Source organism: Hevea brasiliensis, chromosome 9 (genome assembly GCF_030052815.1).
Source record: "Hevea brasiliensis isolate MT/VB/25A 57/8 chromosome 9, ASM3005281v1, whole genome shotgun sequence".
Lineage (NCBI taxonomy): Eukaryota > Viridiplantae > Streptophyta > Magnoliopsida > Malpighiales > Euphorbiaceae > Hevea > Hevea brasiliensis.
This window is the reverse complement of record NC_079501.1, coordinates 36,262,547-36,284,642: the sequence shown is the minus strand read 5'-3', so window position 1 is coordinate 36,284,642 and position 22,096 is coordinate 36,262,547. Positions and strand designations below refer to the sequence as shown.

The window sequence follows — 22,096 nt, the reverse complement described above, 5'->3', positions numbered from 1 at the left end:
TTGCTCTAGATGAAGGCAGAGATGTTACTGTAGTAATTGTTAATAGATATTGTAATCAGAAGAAGTTCGGATATCAGTGAATTTGAAAAGGATAAAAGATAGGAAAGTTTGATCTATTGAATAAGCTGTAGATTACAGTACTAACTTGAGATTATTGTGTAGAGCTACGTACTACCCGATAGTACACCTAGATGAGAATAGTTGCCAACGGCATCTGTTTTGGTATAGTTATGCCAGGAAAGAATTTAATTGTTAAAAAAATAAGTTTGAAAATCCTACGTAGGGATCTAAAACTCAAAAGTTAGAATATCAAAAGGTTATAGTTCAGTACCAAAGGAAGTAAGTTATAGAGTATTGACAGATAAAAAGAGTTATGGAAGTAGAGATTTGAACAGTTGATTCATATATAACAAAGAAATATTCCGAATGTGAGGAGGACTATGGACTAGAATGGTCAGAGGACCAATGACTGATGAATGATTCTAACATGACCTCAAGGGTCATTCAAGAAGGAACGTGAGCTGAAATATTAGACAACATAATAGCAAGAGGAGATTGGGGTTATCCAAGCAAATTAAACATTGTATTAGATTGTTAAAAGTCTTACGACCATATAGAAAGGAGAAAATAAACGTATGACTATTGTAAGATGGCTATTGGGTAAAATTTTGAGACGAAATTTATTTAAGGGGGGGAGAATTGTAACACCCCTAAGTTCGGTAATGCGTTCTGTTGTACCGGTGACCAGTGTTGTCCGGACAGCTAGGATGCTTAGAACTACACTTCAATATGAGTGAGGAGACATAAAATAATGAAATACAAGAAAAGAAAGTACAAGAAAAACAAAGGAAAAATCATAGCAAAGAAATGTAACCGAGTAAGTGAGCCGAGAAACCTAGCGATGGGTGACCGCACCGGGAAGTCACGGCGTGGACCGTTGACTGGCCCTGGACTGCGAGGAACCCTGGAAAACATTTTTAGGACATAAATAGACCCTTATTGAAGTATAAATCTCATTAGAAAGATTAAAGAAAAATTAAATAATTAGTACAAAGAAAAGTGAGAAATCGAAAAACAGACAAAATACGATTATTCTGAAAAATCGGGAACGTAACCCGAACAGGGGCATTATGGTCATTTGACATCCCGAAGTGTCTTTTGACCTAAATGTCCATTAAAAATAAATAATATTACACTTAGAAAATAAAATGAAAAATTAAATTGAGGGTACCTAATACAAATAGCCAAAATGGAGTGAAAAATGTGTAAATAACACATGTAAACATATTATATGATTTAATCCAAATAAGTGGACCACTAAAGGAATAAATTAAAGCTAATGGGGCAGGTGTACACCTAACATACCATCTGCAGATTCATTTTCTCTTAGTTCTTCAACAATGCCGTAACAAGCTCCCTAAGAAAACTCCATAGCCATTTTGCTTCAAACCTCATCTTCTCCTCCATTTCAACTCCAATCCCTTAAGTAGCTTTATGAAAAATGGTCTACACATCACAAGGAAGATATTGATACCAATTTTGAGAAGTTTGGTGAAGGTTTAGCAAGTTACAATTAAAGGTAAGTTTGCATTTTTGAGAATTTCTTTGTTAAAGTTTATGTTCATGTTATGGGTGTTGGTTTGGTGAAGGAAAATTTTGAGTTTGAAGGGTTATTGTTGTTTTCATTTTGGACAGCCATGAGTCACGTTTTTGATGAGATATTTGTGCATATAATTGATGATAAATGGTGTTGATCATGATGAATTAGTAACCTAGTGAATTATTTCATGTTTATATGGTGATTTATGCACTTGGATGGGAATTGGTAAATTGGATGGCACTTTGATGTTGAAGAATGGTTTGCGCCAGCTTGGGGACACTTGAGTAATGGTATATATTGAAGGAAGTGTGGGCAGAATATTGACCTAGAAGGTTGATGAGATGTATGTAGATTGATATTGTAAAGTGTATGTAAAATTTGTAATGGTTAGGTGTGTTTGTAATGGTAATTAGAAATTGTAATTGTGAATGATATTTGGTGTGTTGAGGGTAATGGTAATCTGCCCAAAATAATGTTAATGTAAAGTAGATAATGCTTTTGGTAATGTACCAAAACAGATTGGTAGGGTATGGAAGTAAACTTTGCAAGTTAAATGTGTGTTTGAAGTGGGGTGTGAAAGGCATAGTGAGGACAGTGTACAATTTAGCCTATAACCTTAAATGTGTAACCTCAATTGGTATGAGACCAATTTGAGGTGAAACTAGGCACAAAATGTGCCAACTTTCATTGAGAAACCATACCAAAATTCTTCTTGCAAGGTGACCTAAAAAAATGACCAATTCGGATTAGGTACACTTGAGACCTAAAAACTGACCATTTGGGCAGCAGTGAGTGTTTAGGCCATAACTCACTCAAACCAGGTCCAATTGACCTGAAATTTTGACCAAGAATAGTTAAGACCCATACCTACAAGTCTTATGAAGACACCAAAGCCCAGAAATGACCATAAGCAAGTCAAACAACTTGCACAAGTTCGGGTCCAAAAACTGGCCGAACCAGAGTTGACCAAATTGACCTAAAATTTACCTAAAATGGTACCATTTGACCAGCAATAGTATAATGACCATAACTCGGTCTACTTAACTCGGATTGACCTGAAATTTTGCCCCGCGTGCAATAAGACCTAGATCTACAAGTTTGTGGTTTCGACCGAGACCCAAAAACCGAGGGAACTAGGCCGTCCGGCTAGGTCAAACCAGTATCCCGAAATCCAGCAATTTGCATTAAAATGCACTAAACAAGGAAATGACTTTGGTAAAATGTACCAAACCTAAAACCCTATCAAATGTGACATATTAACGACACTAAAACCTAATTTACCTAAAACGCAATGAGGGTCGGTATATTAGGTGATTAAGTGAATAATTAAGTTAAGTGCATTATTTACCAAACACCATCGTTAGAGGCAAATTAAATTAGTACTGAAACACTTCAAATTGTGTTTTTCAGTTAACAAGGACTCAGCAAAAGGGAAAGAAATACTGAGTCAAGACCAGGAGACAAATATCAGAGGTTTGTGCACAACGGCTATTGCTTTTGAATTTTTCAATTGAAATAAATATTGAATATTTGTATATTATTGTTTTAAATTGTGTTTGTGCACAACGAATATTTCTTTTGAATTTTTCAATTGAAATAAATATTGACTATTTGTACATTATTGTTTTAAATTGTGGAAATGTCTTTGAATGGGTATTTATTGCTTGAAAAGCATTGTAAATGATTTGAAACTGTGAGAAATTGTTTGAATGATATTGATGGATACTTATTGCTTAAAAGCATTGTAAATGGTTTGAAATTGTGGGAAAATTAGTTTAGTGTGATTTGTGAAAATCGAAGTTAATTATGAATTGTGTTGCCATTTTGTGAATGAAATTATGACTTTGGAAATTTATTGGATTCTCACGAATCATTTGAATAAAATGTTTGGAATTGATTTTGTGTTCACACTTAGCATGACAGTATCGTATCATTCCTTCTCCAATTATGGGATTGTGATCGTTTATTTCCTTCTCCATTTATGGAGTCGTGATCGTTTATTTTTCCCTCTCTGGTTTACCAGTTGAGGTGATCGGATGAGTACTCATTATATAGCTAGCTCCCCTTCCTCATTGATTTCGATTAGTGAGGTTGTGATTGCTTTGTCGTGGTGTACAACACGGCATTGATCGGAAATTTGTGTCATGGCTTAAGTTGTGAATGAATTGGCAACACTGTATTCTTAAATTATTTGACTAAATTGCATTATTATGTATTGTGAGATTGTGAAATTGATTCAAACCCTCATTGACATATACTGTCTTTTGAATTCAAACATGATCTGACTTATGGAAAACTATTGTGATATTGACAAATGGAGTTTAAATTCTTGTTGACATTATTGTCTTGAATTTAACTATGATTTTAAGTATCCACTATTTACATGACTTATGAATTGTGATTTAAATTGTATTTGGTTAATGTTGTGCACTGTGAGACATTGTCTCAATGATAGCTTTTAATTCTTTATCGCAGTAGAGAGACGAGCAGGGTAGCGGACTAGGTGCATATACCTCCAATGAGAGATTTTCTGGGTATAATGAGTATACCAATATTTTGCATTTTGTACTGTAATGTATGACACTGTATGTACATATTGTTTTGGTTTTGAGCAGTTGTAAATTAAATGGTACCTTGAAGTTGTAAAATAATTATGAGTTGTTTTGGATTGTAAAAGCTGTATTATATTTCCTTATCTCAGACTTTGAAAAATTGCTATGGAATTGAGTTGATAAATTGTTGTGTTGAGAAATGTATTGGAGTTGAGATTTGGAAAATTATTGAAGTGCCTTTTTACAGGTTTTCTGAAGAACTGTTTTGTCCAAAATACAGATGGCACTCTGCCAAAATTTTTACAGAAATTCCAAATAAACCAAATGAGTTAGTTATTTCACTTCAGTTCACCAAAGCCTTTAACACCTGTAAATAGTGCTCACCACTGTAAAAGAAGTAAGAAAAGTTTTTAAAATCCCTTGTAGTGTATTTAATGGGTTATCAGTAGACGGAGTTGGTAATTCATTAGGTATACTACGGGATCATGTTATGCCTTACAGAGGGGTAGGGTGTGACATGCAGTATGGGTGATGGTGGATAGATTGACTGAATCAGCACATTTTCTACCAGTTAGAATTGACTACTCACTAGAGAAGCTAGCAGAGTTGTATATTAGTGAGATAGTCAGACTACATGGAATCCCACTTTCTATTATATCTGATAGAGACCCAAGGTTCACATCAAGATTTTAAAAGAAGTTGTAAAAAGCCTTGGGCACACAACCCCATTTTAGCACGGCTTTTCATCCTCAGACGGATGGACAGTTGGAACGAGTAATTCAGGTAAACTTTAAAACTCATTGAATAATTACAAATAATAAATTGAAATAATAGAGACAATATGAAATATGTGATAGGTCTTTGAGGATATGCTAAGGAGTTGTGTTATTGAGTTTGAGGGGAGTTGGGACAGATACCTTCCACTGGCAGAATTTGCATATAATAATAGCTACCAAGCTAGTATTTAGATGGCTCCGTAAAGGCACTGTATGGGAGGAGGTGCAGAACACCCTTATGTTGGACTGAATTGGGCGAAGATAAGCTTGTGGGACCAAACCTGGTGAAAGAAATTGAAGAAAAAGTGAAATTGATCAAAGCCAATTTGAAGGTTGCCTCGGATCAACAGAAGTCTTATGCTAACTTGAGGAGAAAAGACATAGAATATGAAGTTGGCGATAAGGTGTTTTTTAAAGTCTCACTATGAAAGAAGGCATTGAGGTTTGGGAGAAAGCGTAGGTTAAGCCCTAGGTTCACTAGCCCATATGAAGTCATTGAACGTGTGGGTCTAGTGGCCCACAGGCTAGCTTTACCGCTGGAGCTGGATAAGATCCACTGTGTATTTCATGTGTCCATGTTGAGAAGGTACAGATCAGACTCTTCACATGTTATCTCCATGGAAGAAATTAAAATCCAACCAGATTTGACATATGAAGAGGAACCCATAAGGATCCTGGCTCGAGAAGTGAAGGAATTGAGGAATAAGCAAATTTCACCAGTGAAAGTTCTTTGGAAGCACCATAACACTAAAGAGACAACCTGGGAAAGTGCAGATACAATGAGGTAACAGTTCCGTCAACAGTTTGTATCAGGTAAATTTCGAGGATAAAATTTTTATTAGAGGGGAAGAGCTGTAACGCCCTCACTTTATGTAGTCCGTACATTATACTATTTCGATAACTAATGTCTGTCCGGATAGCCAGAATGTCTGGAACTATATTTAAAATAGAATGAAAAGTCATAAATAAACCAAATAATGATAATAAAAATTAAGGAAAATTTTTAGTAATAAAATACAACAAGGTTAAATGAGCCGGTGCTCCAGTGATAGGTGACTTAATGGGAAGCGACTCTGAAGACAGTTAGCGACCCTAGACCCGTGGGAAAACCCTGTGAAATAATTTTTGGGACTTCAATGAAGAGTTATTGAGCCTTAAATAGCAATAGAATGTCAAGAAAATGCTAAGAAAATTTTCTAAATCGGTACAGACAATTTTAGTTCATTAAGTAAAATGAAGGGCATTTTGGTCATTTCACCTTCAGAGATGATTTTTAACCAACTTGTCTATTCAAGTAAGTGGGGTATATGACATAAAATGTAAATAAATATTGAAGAAAATTTAAGTGAAAAAATGAGTAAAGAAAAGAGGAAAACAAAATGAAAAGAAATGCTAATTATTACATAAGCATGACATACGATGATAGAATTAAAACATTTTCAACCAATCCCTATTAAACAACCATAAGCATAAAATGTGAAATGGATTAATTAAAATAAAAAATTGCTATCTTCTTCTTCCTTCCCTTTGTTGGCCGAAAACCACCATTAGAGCTCCCACCATTTCCTTTTACTCAAAGCTCCATCTCCCACATAATTACACCATAAAACCCCTTGCTCCTTTTAGTAAAACTAATCCTTGCACATTAAGCAAGCTTGAGGCAGCAAAAAGAAGAGGAAAGAAAGAGGTTTAACAAGCTTGGAAATTGACTTAAGCAAGGTTAGTGCCAATTCTTTCACTCTCTCTCTTTATTCTTGTTTAGGAACTTAGTTTGAGTTAGAAAATTGCAAGGAAATGGAATGAAATCCACATGTATGTATACCCAAAATTTCGGCAGCAATGAAGAAGCTAGGATTTGATGACTTTTAAGTGAATTAAATTGATGTAGAGATCTGCCTTTTTTATTTGTTTAAGTGAATTAGAATTTTAAATTATATGTGTAGTGCAAGATTGGAAAAATTGGGAATTTGGGGTTTGAGCAAAATTAGGGTTTTGCTCAATTGATGGTGAATTAGTGTTCTAATGGTCAATTAGTGACCATTTGAGGTGAATTGACCTTAATTTGAGATCAATTGTGGCATAGAATAATGAATTGGAGAGGCTACTCAATTGTTAGAAATTCTGAATTTTTGAGTCCAGTGGATTTGGGCAGCCCTAACTTGACTTGTGTAGTTTCAATTGGTATAAAGCCAATTGGAGGTGAAACTAGGGGTATAATACCACATTTTTTTATGAAGAGACCCTACCCAGAAAACCAACTTAGAATGACCTAAAATTTGCCTAAATCTGGGTAACTAAAATTCTGGACCTGAAAAATGACTAAATGAATAGTGTTTGTTCATATGGCTATAACTTTGTATAGAGAGGTCCAAATGACCTGATTCTTGAACCCCTGGAAAGCTTAGATAATGTAGAACAACTTCTGTGAAGAATAGAAACCCAAATTCTGACCATAACTAATTCAAATTGCTAGCCAAAATTAGGACACTAAAACTGCCAGAACTAAATTCTGCCCAAAAAATCTGGACAATAACCAATCCAACCAGTTATGATAAAAATGTCATAACTTGAGCCATAAAACTCCAAATAGAGTGATTCAAAAAGGAAATTAAATAAGACTCATTAAGGAACAACTTTGATGAAGAAAGTTTAGCCAAATTCTCATTGTAGATTGGTCCAATGGAATAGTAAACCTAAGTGACCAAATCTATAAATTTGAAATAACTTCCAATGAGCTTTGAATTGAAATTGGCAACTAATGCCAACATATGTAAAATCCAAATGTGGTATTTTAGTGCAATTAGAACTTGCCTACCTATTAATTATGAAAAAGTCAACAATTATGTATGAATAGTAAGGTGAATTGTAACCACCAATCATTAAGTGCAAAGAATTAAACAATTAACTTTGTAACATGTCCTAGTATGCCTAGTATGATTAGTTTGGATAGGCTGGCATACCAATAAGGTTCCGATAGCAGTACTGCATATGGCTTTTTACCATTCCATGATTTATGATATTTCGTGCCATTTTGTGATATTATGGCCTATGACCATTTTGCTATACTTGACACACTTGGCCTTGTGCTTGATGCTTGTTAAGGCTTATTAGCCATTCTGTTACACAATTGGTAGACACTTTTGTGACCTATAGTGTGACGGCCTGAGGTACTTGGTACCCAGTGCCAGTTTACCCGTTTATCCAGTCCAGTCAACTAGTATTAGTTACTTGGGCAACTAAAACAAGTCTTAATAATTTATAACCAAATAATAAATATAAAAAGTACTAATATTAAGAATATTACGAATAATTATCAGAAATCCAGTCTGCATAAAATAACAACATAATTTCTGCATATTTATTTATTTTTATTTTATTTTTATTTTATATTGGCACCACTAAGCTGTATTACTTAGCGCGTCGCTTTTTGCCACACGTAGATACTGGTGAGACTGATAGAGAGCCCAGCAGACCTCAAACTGGGTGAGCGTCCCGATCTGCATTGTGTTCCAGTGTCACCACATCTACAATGTTTTGGGTAGGACTTATTAGACCTGTTAGTAGTTTTGCATTTTGTAGTTATGTATTCATTTTGTATTGTAAATTTTGAACGTGTGTAACTATTGTAAATTATGCAAATTAATTAAATTTGAGTATTTCTTTATGAAATTGAGCAAAATTACGTGATAGCATGGGATAAATGAAATTATGAGTTTGAGATGAAATATTGAGACATGTTGAAATTGTGTTGATTTTTATTGGAGTTGCGGACAATACATATATTGGAAGTGTTTTAACAGGTTTTGAAGAACTGTTTTATCAATTTTTAGCCGACATTCTGCCGAATTTTCTGTAGAATTTTCGAAATTTCAAGTTAATCAAAATTTCAATTCATGACATGAATTTCACTTAAAAGCTTTTTAATAAATAAATTAAGATCTAGGAATTATAATAAGATAAGTTAAAATGCTCTGGCACCGAGTGTGACGTACTTTACTCGGCTATACTGTAGACGGGTGAGGAGTATCACAATTCGTGTACTTGCAGGGTTGTAAAACCAGCAAACAAGACAATCATTACTTCTTGCATTTTCTGTGATGAATAATCCTCAAGCCAAGAATATGTTTCGCTGGTCCTAAATCGTTCATTGCAAAGGACTTACTAAGCTCTTTCTTCAAACTATTAATACTGAAAGAGCTAAGACCCATAATAAGCATGTCATCAACATACAGTAACAAAATGACAAAGCCATTATCAGAGAATTTATGGACAAAGATACAATGATCAGAAATAGTGTTCTTATAGCCTTGTTGAACCATAACTAACTTAAACTTCTTATACCAATGCCTAAGCGCTTATTTTAACCATGCAAACTCTTCTTCAATTTGCAGACATAATTCTCTTTTTGTTTTACCACAAAACCTTCAAGTTGTTACATATAAATTTCCTCCTCTAGGTCACCATGGAGAAAAGTTGTTTTCACAACCATCTATTCAACTTCTAAGTCAAGACTTGCAGCTAAACCCATATAACTCGAATTGATGACATTTTAACTACTGGTGAGAAGATCTCCTCAAAATCAATCCCCTTTTTATGACTGAAGCCTTTGAGAACTAATCTGGCTTTGTATCATGGAGATGAGGAATTTCTTCATTATTCACCCTATAGACCTACCAATTCTTTAAGGCTTTTCTATCTTTGGGAAGCTTGACCAGTTTAAAAATTATGATTATCAAGTAAAGTTTACATTTCATCCTTCATGGTTGTAACCCATTCTACCTTCTACTCACTCTCAATAGCTTCTTGGTAGCATTTAGATTCCTCTTTATCTGCCAATAATACGTACTCATTAGAAAAGTACCAAGTAGAAAACTTACGTTCTCTAGTAGACCTCTTAAGTAGAGCTTCAGGCTCCTCAACATGTGTCTCTTGTTAATCATCAATGGGTTCATGTACAGGAGCATCTATCTCATTTGCAACTTCATATTCACCCTTAGCTTCATTATTCTAAGTATCATTTTACACATCAACCTCAATTGCATTAGGCATATCTGTTGTATGAGCTAGATCCAAATCAATCAAACCATCAGTTTCAAACTATGACTTCCCCACCTTGTCAATATCTTTAATGGTCTGATCCTCTATAAAGAACACATCATGGCTTTTAACTAGTTTTTTTCAATTAAAGCATAACACCTGTAGCCAAACTCATCTTGACCGTAGCTAATAAAGATGCATTGCCATGCCTTGTCATGTAACTTGGATCTCTCATCTTAGGGACATGCACAAAGCATTTGCAGTGAAAAATGCATACGCGGTCATAGGAAAAATCCCTACCATACCATATCCTGTCAAAAACATCGACCTCCAATGCAATATTAGGAGTTAAATTGATTACATGTGCAACAGTGTACAATGCCTCACCCAAAAAAAATATAAGCAATTTTGCATCTAAAAGCAAACATCTGACTCTCTCCATTAATGTTGTTCATCCTTTTTGCCAAACAATTTAACTGAGGAGTCTTAGAAGGTGTTTTCTAATGTCTAATAACCTGTTCTCAGCAATATACATCAAAAGGCCCATAGTATTTTCCATTATTATCAGTTCAAATACATTTCAACTTCTTTCCTGTTTCTCTTTCAACAGAAGCTTGAAATTCTTTAAATGCTCCAAGTACTTAATCCTTTGACTTTAAGACATGAACCCAAAGTTTCCTCGAGTGATCATCAATAAAAGTCATAAAATAAAGTGCACCGCTAAATGACTTTACCTTCAAAGGACCACAAACATCTGAATGTACCAGTTCAAACAAATCCTTTATCCTAAAAGGAGGATGATGTTTGAAAAAGACCTTTCGGTACTTCCCAATCAAGCAATGATCACATATGTCCATCTTTGTGCATTTTAATCTTGAAAGTGTATTCTTCTAGGCTAGACAATTAAGCCTTTTTCCACAAATGTGACTCAACCTATTGTGCCATAATTTTGAAGAACTATCGCTCTCAACTGTATTCACAAGATTGGGAGATATTAAAGCTTCAAACCAGTATAAAACTGAAGACTTCTTCGCTCTAGCCACAACTAGTAAACCTTTTAGTGAGTTTCAATTACCCATCATTGAACATGCTAGAATATTTGTCATCATCAAGTTTACAAGCAGAGATCAAATGCAACCAGACATTTGGTGCATGCCTAACATCTTTAAGTAGTAACTTTGCTCTAGTGTTAGTCTCCAAACAAATATTTCCAATACCCACTACATTTGACGGTCCATCATTACCCATCTTCAAGACACCAAAATCTCCTAGAGTATAAGATGTAAAGAATTCCTTTCTTGATGTAACATGAAAAGAAGCACCACTGTTAAATACCCAACTGACTTCATTACTGGCAACATCAACCATGTTTTCATGATAAACAACAATCAAATCATCGGAATTAATGGTGTTGACACAATCATTATTATCATCATTACCCTTGTTGACACAATCATTATTATCATAATTACCCTTCTTTTCTTGCTTGCCTTTGTTAGCTTTGTTCTTCTTTTTCCACTTGAAACAATATTTCTTGATGTGCCCTATTTTACCACAATGATGATGTTCAAGGTTTTTATACCTTGACTTTTATTTACTCTTGTTTCTGCTTCTATTATTCTGATCTTAGCTCTTGCGTTTACTTCTCCCCTTGTTTTTAGTTACCAAAACCTCTGACTGTGATAAAAAAGCTCAAGACATTCTTCTCATTTCTTCATTTAGGATACCTCTCTCAACAGCTTCCTAGGAGACAACACCATTAGGAGCTGAATCAGTAAGTGATACTAGAAAAGTCTCCTAAGAATCAGGGAGTATTAAGCAACCAAAGACCAATAGTCTCATCATCAAATTTAATGCCCATACAAGACAACTAATCCATAATTACCTTCAACTCATTCAAATGGTTAGCTATAGAACTACCTTCTCTAAATTTCAACTGCATCATTTTATTTAGCAAAAATAATTTGTCATTACCACTCTTTGAAGCATACAATGATTCAAGCTTATGCCATAAGGTTCTAGCATGTTTTTTATTGCAAATGTGGTTGTAAACATTATCATCAGCAAATTACCGAATAAACCTGCATACTTGCTCATGCTTAAAATCTCATTCTTTATCACTTTTAGAATCTGGCTTTTGACTAGCAAATACAGGCAAATGCAGTGACTTTACAAATAAAAGGTCTTTTATTTTATTTTTCCATAAGTGATAATTTGTGCCATTCAAATAAATTATTCTACTTGTATTAACTTCCATTGTTCTACACAAGACAATCACTCAAAGAACCAAGCTCTGATACTAGTTTGATAGGAAGTAAATTGGACAACAATTCAAACAAATAAATCCTTCTTACTTGTGTTAACCAGTAAAGAAAAATAATTGAAAATATATATAAAAAAATAATCATAATTATAGGCTATCCAAAAGTGCACAATTCAATCATAGAAGAACACGACAATTTTTACATGGGAAACTCCTTCAAAGTGAAGGATAAAAATCACCGGACACCTCTTGGTCCAAATAAAATAGCTCCACTATCACAACAAAAGTTTACAACAATTAAAAACCACCATAAATAATTTTTAACCAAAAATCTCAACACAATTCAAACAAATTAACAAGAGACAACAAGATTATGGAGAGAATTCCCCAAAGTGCAGTAGTTGTCCATGCAAACTAACCACCTTCTAGTTGTCAAAGCATGATCTCCACGATTCAAATTAAAGAACAATATGTTCCACTGTTCACACCAAAATTTAGCTTAATCGGACCACAAATTGCCTTTCAATTGTCAGAAATGATGAAACTGGTCTATGCTAAAAATCAATGAAAAACACCAAAAACTAAAGAAACAGAACTCCAAATAAGTTCTCCACCATTTACAATGAAGAACCAGATGTTAGGATCTTGTGAACCAAATTTGAGCTCAATCCAATAGTGAACAAGCTCTCAAAGCTCAGAAAGGCATTTTTATCCACCTTGGAAAATTCTACACTTTGCTCTTTGTTTTTCTCTCATTCTTTCTAGTGTTTTGGGCAATAAAAAATGAGAATTATGGTTGTGTGAAATAGTGTAGCAGGAGACAAATATATTATTAGCCCTAATGGGCCAAAATATGTGGGCTTCAACAAAAATGTGGGTTCTCCATAGAGGAGGGAACCCAAGCCCAACACTTTTGTTACTCTTCTTCATTCTCAAAAAATGACATGCATTGCAGATGCAATTCCTAAAGCTCTCTCATGCAACTGCAAGTTTAGATGCTTTGTGATTTGTGATTGAACAATTCGAAAGAGAGACTGAGCAATCTTGAACTCTTCATTTGTAGTACTTTAATTTGTATGATTTGTAGATTTTGTTTTTTAGATATAATTTATGAATTCGAAAAAAGAAATTATTCAATTGAGACACAATGGATTAAATAATAATTGATAGGCTACACAACAAGAGATAATAATCTCCCCTCTTAAAGGTGAGTAATTTTAGAAAAAAAAAATTGAACAATTAGTTTTTATGGTTTGTGATTTATAAATTTGTTGATTTTATTTTTTGATCAGATTATTAAAAATTTCTCCATCTCTTTTTTTAATGGAAATTGCTAAAAAGTTATTATGGGGAATGAGTATATCGCTCCGGTACTTTTGGCTGCTGGGTAATTTGGTAGAGTGAAAAAAAAGATGGCATAGTTCTATAATCAGCAAAACAAATCAATTCGAATCAAAAAATTTTTATTCAGTTTGATTTAATTTCTTCTTCTATTTTAATTTGATTTAATTATTTTTTTATGATTTTAATTATTTAATTTTTACAATTTAATTTAATTTAGAATTGAACTAATCATTTCCACATCTTTAAAATGCACTCTAATCCTTTTATATAACTAAAGCCCTGCATGGTAGGTAACTTTTTCAACTTCTAAGCTCTTTTCTAAACATTCCTCTTACTCTTATTTTATCAAAATTATTAACTTAGGCATCAAAATATTCCATCTAAGTTTCACCAGGATCATCTTTTAATTTGCCACATCTCTTTTTGCAGGCAACATAATTAACTCATGGTTTTATGCTTCAATCACAATCCATTATAATTTGCTAACTAATTTCTTTATTTTATCCCTAAAAATGAGGTCCTTCATCGATTTTACTTGACCAACTTGTATACTAGATGAAAACTTTTCTTGAACCTCTTCATTTAAGAAATAATGATATTAAACTTCATTAAACTCCATAACTCAGTGGCGGATCCACCTTATTAAATGAGGGGTCAATTAATACATATATGTGCATTTTTAAATTGACCCTTGATTTACAATTCACTTATTTCTAAATAAATTAAAAACTAAATATGATGCTCGTTTCAAACTCAAACGATTTTAAAACCTAAATTTTTGTTTCAAAATTAGAAACCGAATAAATTCCATTTTCAAATTCGTTTTAAGTTAAAAATCAATATTTTTTTATTTCTATTTATTTGAAATGGATTTCTATTTTCAATTAGTTTTTAACTCGTAAAATAAACAAAACAAAAATAAAACATTTTTTAAACCGAAATACATTCGATTTCTAAATATAAACAAAAAAAATTTTTTTAAACTCAAATACATTCGATTTCTAAATATAAACAAAATTTTCATTTCAAATCTGTTTCTAAATGTAATAAAAAAAATATTTTTTTTCCTGTTTCGAATTCCCATGCTTTTCCTTCTCTAATAGGTTTCAAATTACTATAAAAAATTTTATTTTTTTTATTTAAAACTTTATTTCCTATATTGAAATATATAATATATTATTAAATTTAAATGCTCTATATCACAATATTTACAATATCCAGTTATCAAATATCAAATATCAATCAATATTATATATAGATAACACAGTTAATAGTTATGACAATAATATATTGTATGAAAAAATAAAATATCATAAGAATAACAAAACAAGCTAATCATCATCAATAATGTCATAACCATCTGTATATCTAGCATCATCATAATGAGTAGCATTTAGAGCTCAAGCCGTAAACTTTGTACCCTGCATCATATGTGTTATCATGTTCTGCATCATTTATTACATGCACTCTTCCAACGCTCACGCTGCCGGTCTCTATCCATTGCAACCAAACTATTAGTCGTGACAATCTAGTACAATTGTCAAATCTCTTCCACCATTGCACATTGTCCATAATTGCACATTATTATATTAACACCAGCCATTTTTTTTTAGATATAAGGTTAAGAATAGTTAAATCAAATAAGAACTCTATCGGATTATTTGTTAGCACGAGATTTGGTAACCCTCCCAGCCTTCTCTTCTTCATGAAAGGTCAACTTATTCACTACTTTGAAATCTGTCATTTCTATGTAAATCTTTTTAATTTACTGAAAAAAATGATTTAACATACATGTTGTGGATTCTAAAAGGAATAATTTATTTGATAACTAAAATCATTTTTTTGATGTATCATTATTGGCTATTAATTTCTGAAATTCAAATTCACATTTTCATCTCTCAGTAAAATAATCTAATTAATTATTATCTCAAAATGAACTTAAATATTTTAAGAACTTTATGTAGTTTTGAAATAAATTCTTCTTTTATAACTAGCAAAAGGATAATATAATGATTAATGATATATCACAGTAGGAATATGCTTGATTAACATATATAATTATTAACATGATATCATGCACCAAAGTATGATTCTCAAGTGTGTTAACTAAATATGTAAACTAATCAAGGTTTTGTACTTAATATATACAGTGGTGGGTTTAATTTAAATATCGAAAGACTTAAATTTTCTCTTCTTGTATTGATGGAGAAGATGACAAAATAATAAAGACAGGAAGGAAAGCTCATTCTCACTGCATATTATTTTAGTTTAAATTTTTCAATAAAATGAATTTTTTTTTTCACTCTTTGAACAATAATTCTATGTAAAGACAATTGGATTTGTGAAGTACTTCCATTTGCTTATAATTTCAAAAAATTCATAATCAAAATTGTTTGCTAAATTTACAGATCTAAAACTTATCATGGATCAAAACATTGGTTAACTGAATTGACACCATAAAGGAGAGGAATAATTGAACAATGACAGATGAAGCAAATCTTAAAACTCAGGTTGGTTGGAGGAGCATGTGGCTGGTGATAACTACTGGAGCAAGATTAGCTCCTGTGTTGGAGATCTAAGATTTGTGCTACTATAGCTTAGTCCTATTCAGTTATGCATTATCTTTTTCTTTTTTTTTTTTTAATTTTCTTTTACACAAAGCATAAAGGAAAAAGCTTAGGCAAATCATATGTTTTTCAAGTAAGCTATTCTTTTTCTTTACTTGATATGAAGTGAACTCTATATTTGCATCCATGACTTAATATAAATTAACTTGTGGTTTGTTAACCAAATTTTAATTGCCTCTTACTCACCACTTTGTTCCAAGGCAGGATTAGATGAAACAATATTACCAAAAGACCTATTCATTGATGAATAGAGGGAAGACCAACTAAATATCCATCATACTTCTAAAACAACACTAACTCAAAATCAGAAAACATTGTTGCAAAGTGCAAGAATTAGCTTTGAGAGTGACAACGAAAACAGCCCTAGATAAAAGCATTAAAGGCAGGGGAAAAACTAAGGGAAGGAGATTAGTAAGAACAAATGGAGAATAAACACATTAAACGAAGAGCAACATGAATAAAGCAAGAAATTAATACCTCTGTAAGTAAGAATAGGGTTGCAGTAGTAGCTGTTCCAGATAAGAGTAAAAATAACTAGCAAAAGCAAGGGCACAAAAGAAGCAAATGATTGTACCAAAGAAAAACAAAGTAGGGAGCATAAACCCATTAAAGAGAGATGAACAACAACCTTAAATTAAAGAAAGGTACACCAAAACATGAAGCTAATGAACCAATCCCTATTTATCCTTATCATTTGCACTCAGTAGATAAGCTAATGGAAAAAGCTTCATTCTTACTAAATTTAGTTTCATAAAATTCCTTAATGAGCAAAATCATAAATGCATTTCAACAATATTTCCCAACAAAAACTCTACAATTTTTTTTTTTTTAATTAATAAGTTGAGGAAAAAGAAAAGAAACAGGCCTAATTTGCATCTGTTAAGAGAATGATTTCTGCAAATTTAAATAGCAAGACCTTATTCTTGATCTTAGAGTTATGTAACAAATAAAAGAAAATACAAAAAGCAAAGAAAGCTTGCCTTTGATTGGGAGGAGCATATCAGGCTGAGGTGTAGGTGCAATGTTTTCCAGCATCTCTGCCTCTTTTCTCCCTGCACCAACCATCTTCATAAGCTTCTCCATATTCATGTATACAATCTGACAGGGCACACATGGTTAGGTAGCAGGAAAGGAAGGTGCTTGAAGAACTGAAAAAAAGGGGATAGATCTTTACCTGCATTCTTCATCATTACACAACTGCACAACTAAAGCAACAAAATAAGTAGGCTGTTATTGAATTTAACACAAGCTTCATAATAAAGGATAAAAAAAATTGAGAATTAAAAAATAGAACACAAAACAATTTCTTATCATCGGATCTGATCCTCTTGTCCAAGCCACACCCACACAAAAATTTGAACTTTACTGAAACTAATTGCATCCATCTTTGATACAACCCCTAAAACCAAATGCCACAACATCAAAACCATGGCAACAAAATTAGCTAAATATTGGCACTGACACAGCAGATAACCCTAGATTTTTTACCTTTAGCCATTCATTCATTTAATTGGACAAGCAGTCAATTAAATAGCTTGGCAATGCAATAGCAATGGTTGGAATGAGATTGTGAAGCAGAGCTTTCAACCTTCCAGCAGAGAAAGTGCTCTGCTTGATCTCTTCGAAAATTCATTTAGAAGAGTTATCATAAGTCTACTCTGCGCCCAAAAATTAATAATGCTTCCTACAGTTTGTGAGAAAATGTAAAAACAAGATGGAAAAATCAAAACAATTTTAGTGAAAAAAAAAATTGTAGAACAGGGAACAACCATAATTGTATTGCCTGATAAAATAGACACAATCGTTGCTCAACTAAGCCACAAATCACTATAACAGAGTGTGTGTGTGTGTGTGTATACATACATATAACAGTGTGTGCGTATGTATATATATGTATATATATAGTGAATTAGACAAACAATCCACTTTATTTGCAATTATAGGCACCAAAGTTAGGGTTTTCACAAGCTAAGCATTAACCAGGCATGAGAAAATTAGGTTTCGCATAGCATTAATCAGATGAGCATAGTTCAAACGCATACAAAACGGAAGCAAATGAAAAAGGCTTTCAATTTCCAATTTTACGAATTAAAGAGTAATTAGGTTTTGCATAGCTACCTCAGATGTGAAAGCATGGCAAATAACGGATCACTGAAAGGCCGATTGTGAAGCAGAGAGGGAATCAGATATTAGAACCCTATTAAGTAGAGACAGACCCGATCTGAGACACCCAGCCATTGCCATGAATTTTGTTGTTTTGCTGTGCTATGCTTTTCGAGCTTTGAAACAGTGAGAGATTGGTAGAAAGAGATTAAATTCTCAAGGGTTATGGAGATTCCTTGGGAGATGGGGCAAACTAGTGAACAGAGTATGCTGGTGCTGTGATACCCTTGATGCGCCATTGCTGGTGGTGCCGAGAAATGGAAACAGCGAAGAACAGATGGGTTCAGTGGGATTGAAATGATAGATGAGATCATCTTTTGAAAGAGTGGGCTGCAGGAGAGTGCAAACGAGATGAATTTAGTAGAGAAATGCATGACCCTTGCTGAGGGAAGCAAGGAGTTGATGTTGGGTTGAATTAATGAAAATCGGATTCTAATTGGACTTTAAGCAGAATACTTTAACTTTTTAAACTTTTCAAATCGAAAGTAGTTGGTTTGTAAACATAATGAATTAAAAATCTATACGAATCAATTTTTAATTTAACTTTAAATTTATTAAATAAAATATTTTAACTTTTAAATTAAAAGTAATCGGTAAATCAATTTTTAATTTGACTTTCAAATTTAATGAGTAGAATATCTTAATTTTTAAAATAAAAAATTATTAATTTTTAAGTAAAGGAAGTTATTAATTTCTAAGTAAATAAAATAGATATCTTTCGATTTTAAATATGAACTTGAAATTTAATAATACTTTCTTAGATTTCAAAATCGACATCAATCTGTGTCAAAATAAAGGAATTAGAAATTGACGTATATCAATTTCTATATCGATTTCTAATATGAAGTTCAAATTTACTAATACTTCCTTAGATTTTGAAATCGACACAAATAAATTTCTAACTAAAGGTATTAGAAACCAATAATGGTTGAAGTTTAAATTTAATAAAAAAAATGGATAATATCTTAAGTTTTAAACTGAACTATTGGTTTCTAAACAATGGACTTAGAAATGGGCACATATTAGTTTCTAATATAAACTTAAATTTAATACATAAAATAGATACTATCTAAATTTTTAAACATAAAAATAATCGATTTCTAATATGACATTTTAATTTAATAAATGCTTATCTTTTGAAATTGATATTGTCCATTTTATAAGTCGATTTATAATCAATTTTTAATTAAAGTCAAAGTTATCACCAAATTTTGATGCTTATTTATGATAAAAATATTTTCATTTCAAAAGTCATTTTAAATTACAAATCAAAATAAATCCATTTCAAAATTTAGTTACGAGTCTCATTCTTTCTTTTTTTTTTTCTCATCTATTTGATGTTTAAACAAGAGAATTGAGAAAAATTAAATTTCTTTTTTCTCTTCCCTGTATTCCTCTCATTCCAAACAAAGGGTCGGAGATAGTCCTATTATTCCTTTGAACGTCAAGTCCTCCATAGTGCCATAACACGCGGCACCCATAAAAGAACTGTCCATTTGGAGACCATCATACGCTGTAGAATAAAATCATACACCTACAATGAGCCACTAGTACGTACCAATCCATCATAACACACAAGCACAAGCTCCTTAAACTCGAAAAAGGACACTGCAAGAAGCGCGAGACCTTCGCAAGTGAGGTTGGAGAATTAGCAAAGGCATTCCATAGGCTCCTTCTGTAACATCCAGAAAAAAAAAAAAAAAAATTTTGAATGATGGGATTTGGCGTGTGACAGTGGGTTTCCCACTGTCACAGCATGCTTTTTTTTTTTTTTTTTTTTTTTAAATGGTTCAAAAACGGGTGGAGGAACCCCTCCCCCCCCCCCCCCCATTTCTCTTCTCTCCCTCTCCTTTCCTCTCTTCTTCTTCTTCCTTTCTCCGGTGACCGGCCGATGACGTCCCAAGCAGTTCCTCACCAGGCCGGCGACCCTCCGGCGGCGGACCACGAGCAGCGGCAAGAGAGGAGAGAGAGAAAAAGCGCGCACGCGCGGCTGGGCGGCTTTCGGCTTCATCCGACGTCCGATCGAGGTGATTCCGGTGGCGTTGGAAAGCTTGTTCCGAGAGCTTTCTTTTGACACCAATTTTGAAGCAAATGGAGGTCGGATGAGTGAGATATGGAGGAGAGAAGTTTCGGGTTTTTCAAGCTTTTTCGTCAGATCTACGACGATCCGACCGTTGGATCGACGATCCGAGACCACATATGGACTGAGGAAGAGGAGAGGAACATGGTGGTATGATCAGATCCGGCAAATGTCGCCGGCGACCGGCGGCCGGCCACCGTGCGCGGTGGTTCCAGCGGTGGCTCCGGTGGGCTATGGAGATGATTCAACTTCCAGAGGCTTCCTCATAAATTTTTGGAATTTTTGAGACACAGATAAACTTCGGGTAAGACAATTTTTATTATTTTTGTGTCTGTGGAGCATAAATACAGTGTTTCTTAAACAGGAAAAATTGGAGAAAAATTCTAAGAAAAATATATGATGAAAGTAAAATTATTTGGAGATATTCTATGGTGTTTGTTGAATTTTTGAGTAATTGTAGAATATTTTTGAAAATTATAGATGGATTTTAGTTAGATTTTTAGCATATGGGCAAAATTTTAGAATTTTTTGAGCTTGTTTAAGTAGATTTTTGAAAAATGTCAATTATAGGGACTAAAACGTAATTTTTGAGATTTTGAGTATTGTCTGATTTGGAGGGCCCAGGAGGGGCCATGTGATATTGATGAGATGTGGTTGTGGAAATTGAGAATTTAGAAGTGCTATTTGAGCCTTTTTGCAGGTTGGGTAGGTCCCAGGTATAGGAAAAACTCTGCCGGATTTCCGGCATTAATTAAGCTGTCTATTACCTCTTTAGAGTTTTATCTTAACTTAGTACTAATAAAGTTATAATTTAATTATTAGGTGATCGAAGGCAGCTATTTTTCTGCATCCAGCAGCCACAATAGTCATCGGTGTACTGTGAGTAAAATATTAATTTTAATTGTAATTTCAATATTATTATATGTTCAAGCATGCCCATGCATCACTTATATGCATATATCTATGTAGATAAACTTTAGGCACGATTTATGTTGCATACATAACTGTGAAAGTGCCATGTATGTTGTTATGGTAATTTGGAGCAGTGTGCGTGCGTTGGCGTGCGTGTGATGTGGTGTGGACTATGGATAGGACGGGTAGTCACGGCTTGAGTTCTTTGCTGGGACCCTATCCTTCGGGGGGTAGTCACGGCTTGAGTTCTTTGCTGGGACCCCCGATTTGGTTTATTAAGCGAAAGTCCGGCTTGAGTTCTTCGCTGGCACCAGGTTGGATTTAAGAGAGTCAGATAGGGATCGGCTCCCATATATTATGATTGATATTACAGGGTGTGTGAGTGCTTCAAATTACCTTTTTGATGTTATGATGTGAAAATGTTGTTGATGTTGCATTTCACTCCACAGGTTGCATTAGTTTAGATAGTTATAGAGATTATGGTTAAAATTGATATTTTACTCTCTGAGTCGAACGCTCACTCCTGTTCAATATTTTTCCAGGCCACAAGAGGAGTTATTTTACAGAGCAACCTGTTTTCTTCCTCGCAGGTTTAACGTCGATTATTTAATTGTATTATTATTCTCTAAATTTGTAATTTAGGACTCCGCATGTGCTAGTAGTAGCATTAAGCCTGTCAGGGACTGTATGAATTCAAGTTTTTGTATTAATAAATGGAAAGAAAAATTTTATGAGTTTTAAA

The 22,096-nt window shown here is 33.4% G+C and overlaps 2 long non-coding RNA genes across 3 annotated transcripts; one reads left to right on the top strand and one right to left on the bottom strand.

Annotated features, from left to right (window-relative positions):
* Positions 1–14,793: 14,793 nt before the first annotated feature.
* Positions 14,794–18,835, bottom strand: LOC110673825 (uncharacterized). 2 transcript variants are annotated; one of them, XR_002498556.2, is made up of 3 exons: positions 18,318–18,810; positions 17,688–17,883; positions 14,794–17,598 (listed from the first exon to the last, which is right to left on the bottom strand). It is a non-coding gene; the product is annotated as an uncharacterized LOC110673825 (long non-coding RNA). The 2 variants fall into 2 exon arrangements; XR_002498550.2 differs by having other exon boundaries at positions 14,794–17,883; positions 18,318–18,835.
* Positions 18,836–20,370: 1,535 nt separating this feature from the next.
* LOC131183410 (uncharacterized) lies at positions 20,371–22,096 on the top strand. Its single transcript, XR_009151499.1, has 3 exons — positions 20,371–20,746; positions 21,265–21,321; positions 21,897–22,096. It is a non-coding gene; the product is annotated as an uncharacterized LOC131183410 (long non-coding RNA).